The sequence below is a fragment of the Pristiophorus japonicus genome, chromosome 5 (genome assembly GCF_044704955.1).
Source record: "Pristiophorus japonicus isolate sPriJap1 chromosome 5, sPriJap1.hap1, whole genome shotgun sequence".
Lineage (NCBI taxonomy): Eukaryota > Metazoa > Chordata > Chondrichthyes > Pristiophoridae > Pristiophorus > Pristiophorus japonicus.
Genome location: NC_091981.1, coordinates 263,219,697 through 263,235,838, shown reverse-complemented (window position 1 = coordinate 263,235,838; position 16,142 = coordinate 263,219,697). Strand labels below are relative to the sequence as shown.

The window sequence follows — 16,142 nt, the reverse complement described above, 5'->3', positions numbered from 1 at the left end:
GGAGAAGGGGAAGATAGGGAGGAGGAGGGAGATAGGGAATGGGAGGAGGGTTTGGAGGGGAGGATAGGGAGGAGGAGGGTTGGAGGAGGGGAGGATAGGGAGGAGGAGGGAAGATAGGGAATGGGAGGAGGGTTGGCGGGGAGGATGGGAGGAGGAGGGTTTGGAGGAGGGGAGGATAGGGAGGAGAAGGGTTTTGAGGAGGAGGAGGGGGTTTGGAAGAGGGAGAATAGGGAGGAGGAGGGTTGGGGGGAGGGGAGGGGAGGATAGGGAGGAGGGTTTGGAGGAGGGTTTGGAAGAGGGGAGGAGGAGGGAGGATCGGAGGAGGGTGCCGGTCGGGACAGCGCCTGTGGAGGGCGCCCGCCGCCCCTTTCCTGTGGCCGGGTGTTTATGTGGAGCCGAGCCCGGGTCCGGGGGAGAGGGAGAGCGAGAGCGAGAGACGGTGAGACGACTTGAGCAAACACCCCTCCACTCCCTCCCTCCGGCAACAACAACCATCGGCGGCGGCTCGGGGGGGGGAGAAGCTTGGCGCCAGGCTGGCCGGCGGGTGCGGGGGGCGGCGAGTGCTGAAGGTGAGCGGGGCGGGGGGTTCGTGACCGGGGAGTGGAGCGGGGAACATGGCGGCTGCGGCCGGGGCTGGAGGGGGCTCGGGCAGCGCCGGTGTGGGAGTGGGAGTGAGCGGGGGCCCGGGGCCCGGGCCGGGGAGACAGGCTGGTGTCGGCGGGTAGGCCGCTCGGCCCCGGGCCCCCGCTCACTCTCACTCTTTGTTTTATTATATTCACTTCACTGGGTCGGGGGTTATTATTTATTATTATATATTTTTTTAAGTCATTTCCTCTCTTCCCTCGCCGGACTCACTTTGCCTTTTCTCTCTGCCGAAGCCCAACTTGGACGGGGAATTAATGGCGGGGGAGGAGTGCGGCCCGCCGGCCTCCGCTCGGGCTGTTTGGGGACTGGGTGGGGGTCACCGCAGGCCACACTCCCGGGGGATCCCGGTCTCCACTCGCTGCCAGCCTGCCAGCACCTGACGGGGATCCGGTCTGCTGAAGGCGGCCCTCTTTCAGTCAACAGTTTAGCCCCAGTCTGTCTGTGTGTGTGTGTGTGTGTGTGTGTGCGCGCGGGTGGTGGTGGTGGTGACATTGTATTTTGCACTGTCTATACTTCACTGCACTTGTGTGACCCAAAAGACAGAGAATTGTTTTTTTTTGGGTGGGGGTTCAATAATTCTGTAAGCAATCTTGATAACAAAAAGAAAAGCTATTGTAAAGATAACAGTTTTGCTAAAGGCAATTTGCTAGTGCTTTGGGTTTTGTCAACATCTGATTGGGAATTTTACAGAGGGACAGGCTGGATAATTGATAATTTGTGTGTGTATGTATACATGGATGGGTGTGTGTGTACATGGGTGTGTGTGTGTGTCTTTATGGATGGATGGGTGTGTGTGTCTGTATGGATGGATGTGTGTGTATGGATGTGTGTGTGTGTGTACATGGGTGTGTGTGTGTATGGATATGGGTGTGTGTGTGTGTATGGATATGGGTGTGTGTGTGTATGGATATGGGTGTGTGTGTGTATGGATGGATATGGGTGTGTGTGTGTATGGATGGATATGGGTGTGTGTGTGTATGGATGGATATGGGTGTGTGTGTGTATGGATGGATATGGGTGTGTGTGTGTATGGATGGATATGGGTGTGTGTGGATATGGGTGTGTGTGTGTGTGTATGGATGGATATGGGTGTGTGTGTGTGTGTGTATGGATGGATATGGGTGTGTGTGTGTGTGTATGGATGGATATGGGTGTGTGTGTGTGTGTGTGTATGGATGGATATGGGTGTGTGTGTGTGTGTATGGATGGATATGGGTGTGTGTGTGTGTGTATGGATGGATATGGGTGTGTGTGTGTGTGTATGGATGGATATGGGTGTGTGTGTGTGTGTATGGATGGATATGGGTGTGTGTGTGTGTGTATGGATGGATATGGGTGTGTGTGTGTGTGTATGGATGGATATGTGTGTGTGTGTGTGTATGGATGGATATGGGTGTGTGTGTGTGTGTATGGATGGATATGGGTGTGTGTGTGTGTGTATGGATGGATATGGGTGTGTGTGTGTGTGTATGGATGGATATGGGTGTGTGTGTGTGTATGGATGGATATGGGTGTGTGTGTGTGTATGGATGGATATGGGTGTGTGTGTGTGTATGGATGGATATGGGTGTGTGTGTGTGTATGGATGGATATGGGTGTGTGTGTGTGTATGGATGGATATGGGTGTGTGTGTGTGTGTGTATGTATGGATATGGGTGTGTGTGTATGTATGGATATGGGTGTGTGTGTATGTATGGATATGGGTGTGTGTGTATGGATGGGTATGGATATGGGTGTGTGTGTATGGATGGGTATGGATATGGGTGTGTGTGTATGGATGGATATGGATATGGGTGTGTGTGTATGGATGGATATGGATATGGGTGTGTGTATGGATGGATATGGGTGTGTGTGTATGGATGGGTATGGATATGGGTGTGTGTGTATGGATGGATATGGATATGGGTGTGTGTGTATGGATGGATATGGATATGGGTGTGTGTATGGATGGATATGGGTGTGTGTGTGTGTATGGATGGATATGGGTGTGTGTGTGTGTATGTGGATGGGTGTGTGTGTATGCATGGGTGTGTGTGTATGCATGGGTGTGTGTGTATGCATGGGTGTGTGTGTATGCATGGGTGTGTGTGTATGCATGGGTGTGTGTGTATGTGTATGGATGGGTGTGTGTGTACATGGGGGTGTGTGTGTGTGTGTGTGTATGGATGGGGGTGTGTGTGGATGGGGGTGTGTGGGGATGGGGGTGTGTGTGTGTGTGGGGATGGGGGTGTGTGTGTGTGTGTGTGTGTGAATGGGGGTGTGTGTGTGTGAGTGTATGGAGATTGTGTGTGTGAGTGTATGGAGATTGTGTGTGTGAGTGTATGGAGATTGTGTGTGTGAGTGTATGGAGATTGTGTGTGTGAGTGTGTGTATGGAGATTGTGTGTGTGAGTGTGTGTATGGAGATTGTGTGTGTGAGTGTGTGTATGGAGATTGTGTGTGTGAGTGTGTGTATGGAGATTGTGTGTGTGTGTGTGTATGGAGATTGTGTGTGTATGGAGATTGTGTGTGTATGGAGATTGTGTGTGTATGGAGATTGTGTGTGTATGGAGATTGTGTGTGTATGGAGATTGTGTGTGTATGGAGATTGTGTGTGTATGGAGGGTGGAGGTGTGTGTGTGTGTGTGTGGAGGTGTGTGTGTGTGTGTGGAGGTGTGTGTGTGTGTGTGTGGAGGTGTGTGTGTGTGTGTGTGGAGGTGTGTGTGTGTGTGTGTGGAGGTGTGTGTGTGTGTGGAGGTGTGTGTGTGTGTGGAGGTGTGTGTGTGTGTGTGTGGAGGTGTGTGTGTGTGTGTGTGGAGGTGTGTGTGTGTGTGTGTGGAGGTGTGTGTGTGTGTGTGTGGAGGTGTGTGTGTGTGTGTGTGGAGGTGTGTGTGGAGGTGTGTGTGTGTGTGTGTGGAGGTGTGTGTGTGTGTGTGTGGAGGTGTGTGTGTGTGTGGAGGTGTGTGTGTGTGTGTGTGTGGAGGTGTGTGTGTGTGTGGAGGTGTGTGTGTGTGTGTGTGTGTGTGGAGGTGTGTGTGTGTGTGGAGGTGTGTGTGTGTGTGGAGGTGTGTGTGTGTGTGGAGGTGTGTGTGTGTGTGGAGGTGTGTGTGTGTGTGTGGAGGTGTGTGTGTGTGTGTGGAGGTGTGTGTGTGTGTGTGGAGGTGTGTGTGTGTGTGTGGAGGTGTGTGTGTGTGTGTGGAGGTGAGTGTGTGTGTGTGGAGGTGGAGGTGTGTGTGGGGATTGTGTGTGTGTGTGTGTGTGTGTGTGTGTATGGAGATTGTGTGTGTGTGTGTGTGTGTGTGTGTATGGAGATTGTGTGTGTGTGTGTGTGTGTGTGTGTATGGAGATTGTGTGTGTGTGTGCAGTGGCATTTAATGGACTGTCAGGCATGCATAGTATTCCAGAATTAAAATCTAGCCATCAGTTTCTGCTGGGTGTCGTGGCCTCATAAATTAAATGGAATTTACCTTGCCTATAGCTTTGAAGTCTCAGCTACTGTTTTACTTGTTGCTAATAACTATCCTAGCTCGCTTGTTTTGGTCTTTTGTGCCTTAGTTGTACTGGTATACAGTGGTTATATCTATCCTTGTGTCAATCTTTGGCTCTCTCCTCTTTCTTGCCTACATGCTGCCCCTCGGCGCTATCATTCCAAAGACATGCTGTCAGGTTCCACATGTACGCAGATGACACTCAGCTCTACCTCTCTCGACCCCTCCACTGACTCTGTGTTGTTAGACTGCTAGTCCGACATCCAGTCCTGGATGAGATGCATGTTTTTCTAATTGAACAGTGGGAACACTGAAGCCAGTTCGGCCCCTGCCACAAACCCTATTCACTCTGATTCCATTCTCTTTCCTGGCCTCTGTCTCAGGCTGAACCTTGACGTCCTATAGACCCTGGGCTGAGTGTTCAACCCCACATCATATCCATCAGAAAGAGCCCCGACTTCCACCTCCGCCTCTTTCTGCCCTTGCCTCAGCTTAGCTGCTGCTGACTCCCTCATCCATGCTTTTTATTACCTTCAGGTGTGACTTTCAGGCCGGCTTCTCATCTTCCACCCTCCATAGACTTGAGCTTACCCAGAACTCTTGCACGTAGTTTAACACGCACCAAGTCCCATCCTTCCATGATGCCTGTGCTTGTCCAACGCCTCAGTTTTAAAATTCTCATCCTCGTGTTGAAGTCCCTTCAGGGCCTCCCCATCCCTATCTTTGAAACCTCTTTCAGTCCTACAACCCTCCAAGAACTCTGCATTCCTCCAACTCTGGACTCGTGCATGCCCCCACTCCTTTCACCCCACCATTAGCGGCTGCGCTTTCAGCCGTCTAGGCACTAAGCACTGAAGTTTCCTCCCTAAAAACCTCTCTGTCTGTCCGCCGCTCAAGATTCTCAATCAACCCTACCTTTTTTTAGTCGCCTGACCTATTATTTCCTCCTTTGGCTCAGTGTCAATTTTTTGTCTGATTACACTCCTTTGAAGCACTTTGGGATATTTTCCTGCGTTACAGGTGCTATTTAAATGCAGGTGGTTGTTCTTGTAGATGGGCTTTGGAATCAGCCACTGCTTGATCTGAGTACAATATAATCCATTCATATTGCACTTAATGCTGTAAATCACATCCAGCTCAGGTAGTGGCTTTCTGCAGACACCGATTCAGATATGTTGTATGCTGGCAGAGGGCTATATATCAAATGTCCCTGTTTTGCCCATCTCGCCTTGTATTGTGCATTGCCATCTGACATTCTCACTAGAATTTAGCAGGTTTATCCCTGCAGGCACGCAGAGAGGGGCAGCACCGCTGAGAGCATCTAGTGTAACAGATAGTGTCACAATTCCATCTTTTTGTGTTTCACATACTGAATGTATTTGTTACAACATCTGAACTCCATATAACTGAAGAACATATAGAGTCATAGAATCTTACTCTGGGGGAATTGAGGAATATGGCGATTGGGCGGGAAAGTGGAGTTGAGGTCGAAGATCAGCCATGATCTTATTGAATGGCAGAGCAAGCACAGAAAGGAGGCCATTTGGCCCATCGTGCCTGTGCCAGCTCTTTGAAAGATCTATCCAATTAGTCCCACTCCCCTGCTCTTTTCCTGTAGCCCATTCACATTTTCTCCCCTTCAAGTATTTATCCACTTCCCTTTTGAAAGTTACTATTGAATCTGCTTCCTTCACTTTGCCATCAGTGTTGAGAAGCGCTTACATTTTTAAAAATTCGGAAAATCCATCAAAATAGATGGTTAGAGATCAGAACATAGGAATTGAGATGAAAAAAGACCACTGTCCATCTAGTACACTATCTCCCTAGTAGTCGCAGGATACAACAATAGTAGACTTATTGATTAAGCATTGCAATCAATCTCGATCACTTAGTCTACAACAGGCCCAGACATGATGCAAGGAAAAGCCCAGTGATGGAGAGCATTTGGGAATGGCAGCTTCCTCCTAGCCCCACTGGATAGATTTCTGTTTTTGGCCCATGCATTGCTATAGATTTTTCTTTTGAAAAGATGGCAAAGAATACTGTTGCTATTTGTCCAACAATACCTTGCTTGAGAATAATAATCCCTGAATTTGCGGTCAAAGGCTTCCGGTGGGGAAATGCCTCCAATCCGCAAATAAAATGCCCGTGTTCCTGGTGGTCTGGGAGGTTTGGAGATTCGCGGTCCTGGGCCTCTCCGCACACCCATGGGTAGAGGTCCACGTTTCCTGGGGCCCAACCAATGAAAGAAGGGAATCCCCAATCATGCTTCTGGGGATTCTGCATGTACTGCATGTTCACGGCAAACGAGCCAAAGGTGGACAGAGGAAATGTTACAAGGGCACCCTCAAAGCCTCCCTGATAAAGTGCAATATCCCCACTGACACCTGGGTGTCCCTGGCCAAAGACCTCCCCAAGTAGAGGAAGTGCATCCAGGAAGGCGCTGAGCTCCTCGCATCTCATCGCCGAGAGCATGCAGAAAACAAGCGCAGGTAGTGGAAAGAGCGGGCTGCAAACCAGTCCTACCCACCCCTTCCCTCAGTGACTATCTGTCCCACATGTGGCAGGGACTATGACTCTTGTATTGGACTGAACAGCCACCTAAGGACTTATTCTAAGAGTGGAAGCAAGTCTTCCTCGATTCCGAGGGATTGCCTATGATGATAATGATGTGCGGAATCCCCATAAGCATGAATCTGAATACCCTAAAAATACATGTACGCATCAAATTTTTAAAAAATTACATGTTTAAAATTAATTAAAATGCCATTTAATTAAATATTTAAAGCCAAAATGTAATAAATTAAAAAATGTTTTAAAGGGGCTAAAAATAATTACCTTATTGTACAGGTTTTTTTAATGTTTAAATGAACTCTTACACTGGTAAAAGCAGGCCATGTGCCTGCTCTTGCCACGTGTAAGAATTTCATGGGCATTTGCTGGGCAGCAATAACTCAACTCTCTGCCCATTTCCCAGGGATGGCTACAATCTATGAAGAAGATTCTTGACAGATCGCAAGTTCCGTGTTTTTGTGCATGCGCTTCACACGCGAAAACCTGGAACTTACGCGGCCCATATGGGCAAAATATGGCCCATACTTTTTACCAAGGGCAAAGCATATTATGTAATCAGTAATATTCATCAATCTTTGAAATGATGGCAATAGTACAGTGAAAAGGCAGACCCTTTCAAACAAAGGAGTGGTAATCTTTATTTAACTTTACAGGTAAATGTATATTGAAGTAAAATGCACTGGGTGAGGTCAAAAAAGTTTTTGAAGTTCTTTCTTGATCTGAGACTATTCTTTCAGTGCACCATCATTCAAAACTAGTGGTGCGGTGAGACCCACAATACTGGTTTTATGTAAGCTGCTCAGGACTTGGAATGTAAGCTTCTTTGTGTTTATGAAATTTTTAAACTTGAAACCTTGGCTCCGAATATGCTGTATAATTGGCAGTTTTTAAAATTATTGCTGAAATCGGTCCTGTCTGATTGGTTGGTGCAGATTGTGCGTATACAACAGGCATTAGTGTAAGAAACTGAATTCAGTTCTGGTTGTTTGGGTGTTATGTGCCAAGCCAGAGTGATAGTGAAAGTCACGTCCAATCTAGCGGGGCCATTGGAGGGAGCAGCGTGCGGCGGCATACCACTGCAGGGAACAGCGCGTGCTGCTGCAGGAGGGAGATGGCTATGAAGCCAGGTCGCTGATTGCAGTGCGGGCAGGCACAGCAGGAGGGGCGAAGGAGTGGCAAGAGTCCGTAGAGGGAAGTGACCGGGGTCCAGGAGAGGTGAGAGTCCAGGGGCAGCATGGGCCAGCCCACACTGTGATATGTGTGCGCGCTCGGTCTGTGCAGAGCTGGTGTCCAGTTAGTCTTGGGTAATCCTTGCCACTGGACCAAGACCTAGCTCTGTCAAGCCCGTGTGGTGGCTGGTGTGCAACGGCCACCACACGTTAAAAAAATCCAAGCACAAGCATCTTCCACCCTTCAGGATGTAGTTTGGGATCTGTAATATTAGGTCCTTCATTGAAACACCTGTGAACTCGTCCCTTTTTGGCGTCAAAGCAAGTCATCCTCGTTTCGAGGGACTGCCTATGATCGGTGATGTGTGCTTGAGATAAGACTGTTGTCTGAAAACAAAGGCTTCTGCATTGACTTCTATTTGGACTGCATTTAGAGTATTAATTTTATAAAACATATTTGTACCCATAAACTGCGGGATAAGTATTTGCACTAGTTTTGCATAACGGATGCATGTAGGGGACTGGTTGGTTGAGAAAGTACATAAAATGTACTGTGATTGCATAACTCGCAAAGCAACAGGGACATGAAGTTTATTTTCCATAGTGCACCACTTGTATATAAAAATAAAAGGTGCTGAGTGAGTATTAGAAAGAACAGGATCAAGGAAGTATATAACTCCACTGGGTGAATGGCAGGAAGGTGGGCAGATGTGTGTATTTTGCAATATTAGTTCCCGCAGTTATGCAAGTCACACAAGGCACTGCTGTAAATCTCACTAGTGTTAAAAACGGAATAACTAACTTGTTTTCTAGTAGAATTGCATGGTGGTAAGCCTAGAAATAGTGGATTTCAAACAACAATGTCAATTTTTATTATCATTTGCACATAAAGGAAGGAGTAGATAGCAGAAATTAAAGGATTTAATATGCAGATTAGGACATAGAATCATAGGCATTTACAGCACAGGAGGCCATTTCGGCCCATCATGTCCGCGTCGGCTGACCAAGAGGCTATCCAGCCTAATCCCACTTTCCAGTTCTTGGTCTGTAGCCCTGTAGATTACGGTACTTCAAGTGCACATCCAAGTACTTTTTAAATGTGATGAGGGTTTCTGCCTCTATCACCCTTTCAGGCAGTGAGTTCCAGACCCCCACCACCCTCTGGGTGAAAACATTTCCATTCAAATCCCCTCTAAACCTCCTACCAATTACCCTAAATCTATGCTCCCTGGTGGTTGACTCCTCTGCTAAGGGAAGTTGGTCCTTCCTATTCACCCTATCTAGGCCCCTCATCATTTTATACACCTCAATAAGGTCTCAATCGATGGCTGAAGACGTCCCAAAAGTGTGATGAGACTATGGAGGTATTTGGAGGCTACCTTGAAATTAATTCACTGGCCAAAAGGAGTCTGGAGTTGGGCAAGGATGGATGGGGAATTGTGTGTGGGGGGTGGGAGAAACACCCTGTCAATTTGCACACAACAGGGTCCTACAGCCATGCAATGAGGTCGATCTGGTTGAAAGATAAATGTTGGCCAGGAAGTATAGGACCCTAGGAAGGAACTGTATTGTGTATTGGACAGGAAGCAAAAAGTGTGGCAGTGCTGGGGAGGTTTTTGTACAGAATGCACTGGGTCATGTTGACTTTTAGCTGTTAAACTATAATGTACAATACTGCAATCTTTGTGCAATTTTTCTTCCTCTCTGCAAAACATATCCCTCTCACTTTCCTTTATATTCTGTAGTGGGGATCTGTCTTCAATCAATGTAATACTTTTAGCTTGCAACATTTTTTGTTTTGTTGGAGCACTAATATTTAGTATGCATACTTCTGTATAAAGTAATGTGTTTCTCAGTAAAACCTCTTCCTGCTAGCCAACCCAGTTTGAAAATGAGAGGATCCTAATCGTGTGCAACAACTCCATCTTCCTATCATGTGATGCAGAGTCGCGGAGCTCAGTGGTCACCGTTGCAGCAGCTATGAAGAATGCAAATTCTGAGACTTAAAACGGGAAAGTTGCAGAAGCACTGGTACCATATTCAAAGCTGGAACCCACTTGGGATGCATTTAACTTTGCTGTCACGGTTAATGACACTGCTTGAATTCCCCCCCCCCCCCCCCCCCCCCCCCCCCCGGCCTCCTGAATATGGTACAACCCCGTTACATGCTCACACCATGTTTGTTATCGATCTGCTTTTTAAAATGTGTTGAGCAAGTCCATGAGGATTTGAACCATTTTTTCACTTTTTTTTCTTCTTGCAGTAGGCACTCCCAAGTCAAAAGTGGGGTGGTGGTCAGGCAGTCTCCAGAATAAAATATATTCCTGGATGTATGCAATTTTGCGTGCAGAGCATGTTTTTGTCATACTTTACTGGGCCCACCTGCAAACTTGTGTTTGGTTGGAGTTTCACAATCACAGTTGAACAGGGATCGTATCAAACAGCACACGGGAGCAGCCACCACTGCTTGGAGTGTAAAAAGGTTGAGAGTCAAAAATGGGTGTCGGCAAACAGCCACTAGTTTAAAAAAAGGGGTATTCACCCCGAAAAGTATTTTTTTGAAATTGCTTTCAAGAAGCTGACTACATGCGGGTATAAAAATATTTCAATTTAATCATATAGTTGCCCAATTTGTATTGGAAATGCGTGTTTTGGTTGCCTGAGGCCTAACTACTGCCAGGGGTCCAGGGATGGAATTTGTCCACTTCTCGGACCCTGTTGCAGCCCTGACCAACATCACAGGAGATTCACTGCTTTTGTGTTTTTTTTTAAAAGTGATGCGACCCTCCCTGACTGGAATCCTAACATGCTGCTGTCCTTCTTGCTTTGAGGTCTTTCCAACCTGGCTTGAAACAAAAATAACTTGTATTTATTTAACATCATAAAACGTCCCAATAAAAGAAGCAAATGCAAAGGACAAAAATGCTTTGGGTGGGGGCACTGACTGGGGATAGGCTGCAATGGTGATTCTTTTCCCTCCCTTTTTTTCCCCACGCCATGTGATTATCAGCTTCCTGTAAGGACAGGGAAAGGGAGGAGGGGAGGAAAGAACAAAAGGAAAGGCCTGTGATAGGGTGGAAGGCAGAAGAGATCAAGAGACAAAAGGGGTGATAGTGCGAAGCAAAAGGAGATGGTAATGGAACAAGATAAGAAGCAAAAGATGAGTCTAGATAGGGTGTAAATGGAAATAGTAGAATCAACAGCTGCCATGGGAAAGAGAGAAAAAAAATATAGGGGCAGGGGTTACGGTCTGAAATTGTTGAACTTGATGTTGAGTCCAGAAGACTGTAAGGTGCCTAAACGAAAGATGAGGTGCTGTTCCTCGAGCTTTATGTTGTGCTTCATTGGAACAGTGTAAGGCCGAGGCTGGAGAGATCAGAGTGGGAGTGAAACAGAGAACAGACCTTGCCTTTTGTTCTTTCCTCCCCTCCCACCTTTCCCTACTCCTACACTTCCTTAAAAACCTGTTGCCTCTCTCAACTTTTTCCAGTTCTGATGAAGGGTCATCGAGCTGAAACATTAACTCTGGCCCTGAAATCCCGGCCTCCCCGGGTCCGTATGGAATGTGTACGGACACGGGAAGGCATCGTAAAAGCCGGTTTATGGTTTACGTACATGTGCTGAAAACCGGCTATTCCAATCTGTCGAGTTTCTGGCTTAACAAATGGCCGCATCTCTGGGAGAAGGACGTTCCCACGGCAGAGATTGAGCTATTTGCCCGTCTCTTGCCCTGCAAATGTCCTTAAAACTCTTGCGCCTGGTAAAAACTTCGGCGTTACAAAACTCCCATTACTATGAATGCGAAAATACTTTACCATGATTGGGCGTCCAGGCCCACGTGACTCCTACGGACGTCCCAACGGGAACGCGCTCTGTTGCGAAGAGGAAACCTCGAATCCAGGATCTCTGGTGAGCGTTCGGCCAAAAGATAAGTGCGCATCTTTTGTCCTATTTTTAGACGAAGGCCTGTGGGAAGAAGAAACCGGGATTTCAGGACTTCTGTTTCTCTCTCCACGTATGCTGCCTGACCTGTTGAGTATTTTCAGCATTTTCTGTTTTTAAATCTTAGTGTAGCCCTGCCCCCCTCTATGAAGGTGCTGGGGTTAGTTGCAGTGGAGGGAGGATTGGATTGTGAGAGTGCTGCAAGGGGAGATGAGGGGACACAGACAGGGGGAGATCAGAAGTCAAAGGATGTTGAATGTGGGACTTGAAGCAATTGGGACACAGGTCTCGGTCCCCTCCCACTACTGTGACATTCCTAGACTGCCCACTTCTATAACTGGAGACTCACTGCCTATACTTGCATGTCCCGTTCCCCCCTCCACTCTTGTGTCTGCTCCACAGCCCTCAGGGTTCCCACACTCGGTCCGCGAGTACTGGCACCAACTTTCCTTCTAAGCTGTGCGGCCGCCTGTCGATCCCGCGTATTCCGGGACCGGCTTTTCCGATGTGAAATTTTGCGCATGCGCGAAACTTTGACTGGGCTGTGCAGTCTGCTAAAGGGACCACACACCCAAATTTAAAATTAGGGGTAACATTGACCAGCACTTCTTCCAATCCTTTCCCCAACACTTCTACATTGACAAACTTCATCCAATGATTCATCTTTTTAATTTACATTTTTTATGTAATTCCATTCTCTACCATTTATTCTGTTTTCCATTAACTTCTTTATTTTATCTAACATTGCTTTCATTCTGTGCAAAAAAAAAAAGACAATAATACATTCTCCATTTCACTATATAATCCGCTCCTCGTCAAACAACTCCGTACGTGCAATTGTACACACAAAATGTGAGCCTGAAAATGCCACTAACACTTCCACAGTACTCTGACAATAAAGCTCTCATAACTTATTCGGTTAGTATAAATGAATGTCCTGATTTGTACATTAAATGGAATAACAATGTAGCCTCCGACTCACCGTGAACAATGTTGCAAGAAATCTGCTGGTATATCTATTGCTGCTCACATCATGTCCACAGATCTTGCTTCCTGTTGTCACCAATTTTGGCCGCATTTTTGTGCTAACATTTGTCAACTGCTCGGTGTGGTCTGGTTCTGTGAGGCGATTTTCTCTCCCAGCTCTGCCTCCATCTTGCGTATATTGGAAAAATAAGTACCGGTATATTGATTCACGGACTGTGGGCCACGCCATTGGCAATTTATTTACTTGCGTATAATGTTCCCTGCCTGGCCACATTAACCTTACTATGTCATGATTTTTGAGTCGTGTTTTTTATGTCAACATTTTATAACAGCGAATGTTGACGTAAGCTTTTCTTGTCCGTTTGTAATTACTGACCCTGCTGGGTGGGCTGCCATTTTGTTTTAACCTTAATTTATTTAATACATTGCCAATTTTGGGGGCAGAAGGCTACCCTACTCACCTAATCTTTTTGTGGTCGCCTAATCATGAGTTCAGGCCACTGCCTACTCCCAGCTTGTGTCCTGTCTCTCTCTTCCCCTCTAGTTGTGCATCGGCCTCCAGCTTAGAGTTCAGGGCTACCTGCCTGACACGATTTCCGACTGCCAGATTTGCGTTGAGGCTGTCTCATGCCTGTGCACCCCCCCCCCCCCCCCCCGTTAATAGTGGTTGGGCCTGCAATCGTTGAACCCCTTCCCCACCTTGATTTACTGCTCAGCATCATCTGCCTTGTAGCTTCTAAAATTAGCCTGCAACCTGACTCCGTTCCACTCCTCTTTCCCCTCCCCCCCACAATGTACTTAGACGTACACACTTTTCTATTCAGTGGAACATAGAAAAATGCACTGGTGGAGGGAATTGAGGTGATCTTCCGACTTAACCCAGAGAGAAACGCAGGTCGTCAAGTTGAAGTGAAATGATAACGTGTCATTTTAAAAATAGGTTTTTCCTGAATTTGTTTACCAAGTCATTGTCATTATTTGCTCTTTCACATTTTCACCAGTCATCTGTTTCTTTTCTCTCGATTCATTGACATCTGAGACATCTAAAGCGAAACTTTCCCTTCCACGTTTGACTTCCAGTCAGGGAGTCTGATAAGCTACAGCTTTTGCTACTGTGGATTGGAGACGTTTGACTCTTGAAATATTTAATGTCAGCTTGAAGAAAAAAGGCAGCCTATTTATTCCAAATTCGGTTTTAGCAGGTGAAAGTTAGTGAGACGCACATGATGTGTTAAGCGTTATAATGGTTGTAGTGGGGGCAGCCAAGATTGACTGCCATGAGGGACCGTAAGACAGGAGTAAGATTTATTTTATTCAGCAATGTGAGAGTTGGATCACATGCACATAGTTAAAAGGAGGCCCTTAAATAGGTACTGATTTACAGCACAGTAGGGAGTGGAAATTCTCTGGCTCCCAGCTTCTAGGGACAACAGTGGTTTGCACTTGGGTTTTATTACCCAGCCTGTGTTCACCCTGGGATAAAGTTTCCACTGTAAACAGGGCTGCCAAAGTGCGAAGAAAAACTGTGTGAAGGTGCATTTAAAACCAAGTGAAATGGGATGAAATTGTGCGACAAGACAAAGCTGACCTCATGAAGTTTAAATAAAAATAATTCAAGCTAGTTCTAAAGTTGACGACCTTTATTGAACCAACAAAGTAACAAATATTTATTGTAAATCTCATTACGATTCAAAAAAAATTCTCTTCTAATTCCCCCCCCCCCCCCCCCGCTCTCTGAATCAAAGAGACCATTTAGAATTTCTTTTTTGAGAATAGTTGCTTTGAATTTAAGAAAAAAACTTCTTTCTTCACTGTTCTCACACTATGACCAAATCTGTACTGAATGGGGGTTTCTCTGTTGGATTCAGTACTGCTGAATGAAAGCAAAGAGGTTGGATTTCTGAGGGTGGAGGAAATACTAAGTGAGATTTCAGATAAGGTTGTCACTGATAGACAAGTGCCCTTCATACAAACTATTTAAAAGTACCACCCAGTAAAATCCGTCATATCCTTGCCACTTATCTTTAAGAAATGATCTGAAAAGGAAGCAGTACCTGAGATTGGAAAGTAGTTATTGATACATCAGTCTTTAGAATGGGATTCTCTGGACAGCCCAGGGAACTATAAACCAGTGAGCCAAACATCGGTTGTAGGTACATTATTAGAATACACTGCTAAAAGAGGGTAATGAAACACTTGGATAATACGGTACTGTAAAAGGCAGTCAACATTGACTGGAGGGAGATCTTGCCTAAAAAATGTACTGGATTTCTTTGAGAAAATGATGGCCCCCTGACGATGGAAATTCTGTGTGTATGATCCATTTAAATTTCAGCAAGACTTTTGATACTGTGCCACTCGAGCAATGAGTCCACAAGGTTGGAAGGTATGGAATAGGAGGCAAGCCACTAAAGTGCATTTTTTTAAAAACTGGCGAAGCCAGAGAAAGTCGAGTGGTTATGATGCAGCTGTGTTGACCAGGTAAGGGGTACAGTGAGTAGTGCTGGGTCCATTGCTGTTTACAGTGTTTATAAATGGAGCTGCAGACAGAAACAAAGCTAAGTTTGCAAATGACACAAAATTGGGGTGTGTGGGCTTTCCAAAAAAAAAATAGGGAAGAGTCAAACCAAATACAAGGGGAGCTTAAAAGGTGCACAGACAATTTAGATTGAAGTACTTTATAGCAAGGTTCATGAACCTGTGGATGAAATGCTTAGGGAGACAGACAGGTTGGAAAAATTTAAAAGGCAGTCAGATCAATTTTTGAGTGAGCGGGTAATTGAGAGCTTTTGGGAACAGCGTGATGGTGGACTGTATTATTTTCCTGACTGTTCAAAGGTGTTCTTTTTCTCCCTCCCCACTAGTGTAGTGTAAAGTAAAAAAGACAGGAGTAAGATTACTTTTATTCAGCTGATGCCAAACGATATTTAATGTGGTCAAATGCAAATTAATGAGGTTAGGAAAAGGTACATCAGCAGTGGTATTGTAAACAAAGTGGTCTAGGCTACAGGACAGGAGGTGCATCTTTGATTATTAGTGGACAGCTCACTGAAACCAAGTAGTGCAATGTGTGGTAGCAGGAAGGAAAGTGAATCGGATCTTGTGATGTGCGCCAGAGGGAAAGAGCACAAATCCCATGAGATGATGGTGAGTCTCCACACTGCAGTTCTGATTGCTGTACAGGTGCAGAATCCGGAGTTCTGGAATGTTCCGGTATCCGGACTACGGACCGATCGGTGGCAGGGTCGCCCAGAATCCGTAAAATGTTCCGGAATCTGGACCTGACGACCTCTGGCCTTGCCTCACCGCCGCTGCTCTTACCTCGGGGCCTCCTCGTCGGCCCTCCCCAACATTTCCTT

The 16,142-nt window shown here is 46.3% G+C and overlaps 1 protein-coding gene across 5 annotated transcripts in view; it reads left to right on the top strand.

The window, feature by feature from the left end:
- The first annotated feature begins 336 nt into the window (after positions 1-336).
- The window catches only part of zmynd11 (zinc finger, MYND-type containing 11), a 223,277-nt gene continuing 207,471 nt past the window's right edge, over positions 337-16,142 (top strand). For 3 of the 5 annotated variants that reach the window (XM_070881603.1, XM_070881595.1, XM_070881596.1), the window contains exon 1: positions 337-569. The gene's annotated coding sequence lies outside the window, so the exon portion shown is untranslated. The remainder of the gene's footprint in view (positions 570-16,142) is intronic. The other 2 variants (XM_070881598.1, XM_070881597.1) reach the window with 1 other exon arrangement.